Source organism: Hordeum vulgare, chromosome 2H (assembly GCF_904849725.1).
Source record: "Hordeum vulgare subsp. vulgare chromosome 2H, MorexV3_pseudomolecules_assembly, whole genome shotgun sequence".
Taxonomy (NCBI): Eukaryota; Viridiplantae; Streptophyta; class Magnoliopsida; order Poales; family Poaceae; genus Hordeum; species Hordeum vulgare.
The window spans coordinates 283,354,199-283,360,194 of NC_058519.1; positions in this window are offsets into that span (position 1 = coordinate 283,354,199).

Consider the following 5,996-nt stretch of genomic DNA (forward strand, 5'->3'; position numbering starts at 1 on the left):
CCGTTGAGGGGGAGTGCGCTAACCGTCCATCTTGATGTATTTGTTGTCGTGTCGCATGTCGCGAGCCAAGTCCCCTAATGTTCGAACCCTAGTTCTTGGACATAGATCCCCGACTCTGAATTTTGGCGCACCAGGTAGGGGGGCTTGATGTTTTCACGAATTCAACCTGACACCAGCGTTGACATGGACGAGGCCGCTCCCGGTGCACCTAGGAAGCGCACGCGTGCCGCGCTCGAGTCTCCACACATGCGTGCACCAGGGCGCCCTACCGTGCCCATTTCGCTTGTGGGTGGTGGCATCCCTGCTCTATGCGCCACACAACTTAGGGCTCGAGGGATGTCATGTTGTCGCCCTGCTGAACATGTTGACAACATCGGGCCTAGGTACGCCCTGCAGCTCACCACCGCCACCTATGACCGCCAAGCGCCCCTTTGCTCCACGCCAGCCTTGGTGACATGGACTGGGCGGCCAGGGCACGTCACTTCTCCACCCCCAGACGACCAGCACACTCATCATGGTGGAGCGGGAGCAGCAGGCATGTGTCAAGGAGAAGCCCGACGAGTCCTCACCAACAAGTGCCACCCCTATGGGGGAAGCATGCGAACGCCCCACGGCCCTACCGGAAGCCGCCAAGGGCCCCTCTCAGGAGGTCATGGAGGTCCCACCTCCGGGGGGGGGGGGGGGGCGTGGCACCATCGTTAGAACCCAGCGGTGAGCACGATTTGGACACCATGGTCACGCGTCTCGTCGAGCATCCCGTCTACTTTGTCAGTACGATGCTGCGAGACGTGCGCCAACGGTACCCCATGTAGCAGAAGCTCCTCATGGCCTCCAGGAAACTGCGCCACTACTTCTAGGGGCACCAATCAGGGTGATCTCCTCTTACCCATTGGAGCACGTCTTACGGAGACTGAACGCCACCGACTGTGTGGCCAAGTTGAACATCGAGCTGCAGTATTCCGAGCTGGAGTTCCTCACCACCAGGACCATCAAGGGAGTGACTTTAGTGGACTTGACGACATAGTGGCTGGACCCTCACCAATACGAGCCACGCGAGGAGTAGCCGGAGGATGCTGTCTCCAGAGGCTGGAGCATGCATTTTGACGGAGCCTTCGTGCACCAAGGCGTCGGAGCTGGTATTGTTCTCACCACACTCGCCGGTGATAAGATTTATTACACGGTGCAGCTATATTTCAGGTGCAACGACAAGGTCTTCAACAACATCACCCAATACGATGGGCTTATCACTGGGCTCAACGCAACCATCACGCTTGGTGTCAGGCGCATCATCATTAAGGGGGACTCGCAACTCCTTGTCAACTTCTCCAACAAAAAGTACAAGCCAAAGGACCAGCATAGGCCAGCCTACCTCGGGGACGTACGCAAGCTGGAGAAGCGCTTCATGGGAATGGAGCTCCAGCACATCCCCCGCGACGGCATCAACAAGGCGGACGAGATCACCAAGCGCACCCCTCTTCGCAAGCTGCAGAGCCCTAGCGTTTTTTAGGAGAGGCTTCTAAAGCCCTCAGGAGCGCCTCCGATTGCCGCTCCCACGACACCTCATGAGTAGCTCCCTCCTGCGCCACCCATGGACATACCAGACTGCAGCACACCCTCAGGCACTGGCCTGCTACTAGAACTTGAGCCGCAGCCATAGGGTTGGACTACAGAAATCAAGGCCTACCTGTAGGGCGGGGCCCTCCCGGAAATCGTTGCAGAGGCACCGCATGTGGTTTGACAGCCTACTCCCTACCACTTGAAGGAGGGTGACCTATACCACCATCACCTGAATGGGTTGTGTTCCGGTGCATCTCGAGGGAGCAAGGACGCAAGCTGCTTGCTGCTACCTCTTGAGCTTGCATTGGTTTTTCCCTTGAAGAGGAAAGGGTGATGCAACACAGGAGGAGTAAGTATTTCCCTCAGTTTGAGAACCAAGGTATCAATCCAGTAGGAGAATCGCGTCAAGTCCAGAGTACCTGCACAAACATAAAAGAGCTTGCACCCAACGCTATAAAGGGGTTGTCAATCCCTTCAAGATTGATTGCAAAGTGAGATCTGAAGGCGGAAAGTGCAACAAAGTAAAAGAGTAAGGCTGAAAATATGGTGTGAAGTAGACCCGAGGGCCATAGTGTTCACTAGAGGCTTCTCTCAAAATAGCAAATATTACGTTGGGTGAACAAATTCCTGTCAAGCAATTGATAGAACCGTGCAACGTCATGACGATATCTAAGGCAATGATCATACATATATGCATCACGTCCGAGACAAGTAGACCGATACTTTCTGCATCTACTACTATTACTCCACACATCGACCACTATCCAACATGCATCTAGTGTATTGAGTTCATGATGAACAGAGTAACGCCTTAAGCAAGACGACATGATGTAGAGGGATAAACTCAAACCAATGATGAAAACCCCATCTTTTTACCCTTGATGGCAATGACACGATGCGTGCCTCGCTACCCCTTCTATCACTGGGTGAGGTCACCGCACGGTATGAACCCAAAACCAAGCACTTCTCCCGTTGCAAGAATCATAGATCAAGTTGTCCAAACGAAACCCACAACTCGAAGAGAATTACAAGGATATGAAATCATCCATATAAGAGATCAGAAGAAACTCAAATAAGATTCATAGATAATCTAATCATAAATCCACAATTCATCGGATCTCGACAAACACACTGCAAAAGAAGATTACATCAGATAGATCTCCATGAAGATCATGGAGAACTTTGTATTGAAGATCCAAGAGAGAGAAGAAGCCATCTAGCTACTAGCTATGGACCTGAAGGTCGATGGTGAACTACTGACGCATCATCGGAGAGGTCATGGTGTTGATGAAGAAGCCCTCCATATCCGAATCCCCCCTCCGGCAGGGCACCAGAACGTGCCCCAGATGGGATCTTGCGGAGACAGAAGCATGCGGCGGCGGAAAAGTATTTTTGTGGATCTCTCTTGTAGTTTAGGAATTTTTCTGGATTTATAGGCGGAAGAGGTAGGGCAGACGTGCCACAGGGGGCCCACAAGCCTGCTAGGCGCCCCCCTGGCTGCGCCTAGGGGGCTTGTGGGATCCCTTGCTGGCCCCTGCCTTGGTTCTCAAGCCTGGCACGTATCTTCTGTTCCGGAAAAAATCTTTTCGGAAGTTTTATTCCGTTTGGACACCGTTTAAAATCCTCCTCTGAAAAGGGTCAAAAACATGGAAAAAACAGGAACTGACACTTGGCACTGAGTTAATAAGTTAGTCCCAAAAAATATATAAAAGGCATACAAAACATCCAAAGTTTGACAAGATAATAGCATGGAACCATCAAAAATTATAGATACGTTGGAGACGAATCAAGCATACCCAAGCTTAACTCCTGCTCGTCCTCGAGTAGGGAAGTGATAAAGACTGAATTTTTGATGTGGAATGCTAGCTAGCATAGTTGTCCTTTGTAACTTCTTTCATGTGACATGAATGTTCGGATCCGTAAGATTCAAAACAATAGTTTGCTATTGACATGAAAACAATAATACTTCAAGCAAACTAGCAAGGTAATCATGAACTTTTGAAATAACAAGGCCAAAGAAAGTTATCCCTACAAAATCATATAGTCTGGCTATGCTCCATCATCCCCACACAACTAATTTAAATCATGCACAACCCTGGTATTAGCCAAATAATTGTGTTTGCACTCTTACTTTCTCAAACCTTTTACAACTATCACGCAATACATGAGCGTGAGCCATGGATATAGCACTATAGGTGGAATAGAGTGTGGTGGTGGTTTTGAGACAAAAGAGGAGGAGATGGTCACATTGACTCGGCGTATCAAAGGACTATGGAGATGCCCATTAATAGATATCAATGTGAATGAGTAGGGATTGCCATACAAAGGATGTACTAGATCTATAAGTATGTGAAAGCTCAAAAGGAGAACTAGTGGGTGTGCATCCAACTTGCTTGCTCACGAAGACCTAGGGCAATTTGAGGAAGCCCATCCTTGGAATATACAAGCCAAGTTATATAGTAAAGATTCCCACTAGTATATGGTGGTGACAAAGCAAGAGGCTCTCAGTCATGAAGAACATGGTGCTATTATGAAGTACATGTGTGGAAAAAGATAGTAGCATTGTCCCTTCTCTCTTTTATTTATTTATTTTTATTTGGGCTCTTGGGCCTCTCTTTTTTTCTCCTTTTTTTGTGGGAAACTTTGGCCTCCCTTTTTTTATTTCCTCACATGGGACAATGCTCTAATAATGATGATCATCACACTTTTATTTACTCACAGCTCAAAGCTTAGAACGATGATGACTCTATACGAAATGCCTCCGGCAGTGTACCAGGATGTGCAACGATCTAGCTTGGCGTATGACGTTGAAACATCTCGCTAGCTATCTTACGATCATGCAATGGAAATATGAGAGTGACGGCACAAGTCATGATATGGAACGGTGGGAGTTGCATGGCAATATATCTCGGAATGGCTATGAAAATGGCATAGTAGGTAGGTATGGTGGCTGTTTTGAGGAAGGCATATGGTGGGTTAGTGCACCGGCGAAAATTGCACGGTACTAGAGAGGCTAGCAATGGTGGAAGGTGAAAGTGAATCTATACCATGGACTCACATTAGTCATGAAGAACTCACATACTTGTTGTGAAAGTTTTTATTAGTAATCGAAACAAAGTGCTAAACGCATACTCCTAGGGGAAGGGTTGGTAGGTGTTAACCATCGCGCGATCCCGACCGCAACACAAAGGATCAAAATCAATAGATCAATTATGCTCCGACTTCCTAACATAGCGGTTCACCATACGTGCATGTTATGGGAATCACTAACTTCATCACAAGTATTTCTAGATTCACAACACCCTACTAACATAACTCTTAATATTACCAAATCCACGTCTCAAAACTAATTGAGAGGAATCAAACTTCTCTTTCTACTCAACGCACAAGAAGATGGAAGTTTTTGTATCCTCTTTGGGTACCTATCACCTTTGGGACTACTTTCATAGCAAAAACCAACTACCAAGTCACGCACCACCGTGCTCTAAAAGAGCTAAGTGAAGCACATAGAGCAAAATTGTCTAGCTCAAAAGATATAAGTGAAGCACAATGAGCATTCTAGCAAATTCACGATGAGTGCATGTCTATCTCAAAAGGTTTGCAACAAGTATGATTGTGACACAACAAAAAGAAAAGACTCCTATGATACAAGACGCTCCAAGCAAAACACATATCATGTGGTGAATAAAAATATAGCTCCAAGTAATTTTACCGATGGATTAAAGACGAAAGAGGGGATGCCTTCCCGGGGCATACCCAAGCTTAGGATTTTTGGTGTCCTTGAATTTGGCTTGGGATGCCTTGGGAATCCCCAAACTTGAGCTCTTTCCACTCTTTATCCCTTTGTCTATGAGAACATCACCCAAAACTTGAAAACTTCACAACACAAAACTTAAACACAAAGTCGTGATATCATTAGCACAAGAAAACAAACTACCACCTCTTTAGGTACTGTAGCAAACTTTATTTATATTTATATTGGTGTTAGATTACTGTATTCTCACTTTTACATGGCTAGTACCCCCCGATACTATCCATAGTTTCATCAAAACAAGCAACCAACTCAACAAAAACAGAATCTGTCAAAAACAGACCAGTCTGTAGCAATCTGTATACTTCGTATACTTCTGGTACCTCAAACATTCTGAAAAATTACGACTGCCTGGGCAAAAGGCATATAAACTATCAGCAAAAAGAATCGACTCAAAATCTCTTTCTGAATAAAAATGAAAAATAATCTCGTGAGCGAAAAGTTTCTGTCTTTTTCCAGCAGGATCAAACAACTATCACCAAGACTAGTCATAAAGGTTTTGCTTGGCTCAAACACAAAAAGAAACAGAAAAAACACAATCATAACAAAATTATGATGGTGTGGACGCGACAAAACAAAAAGAAACAGATAAATTCATTGGGTTGCCTCCCAACAAACACTATTGTTT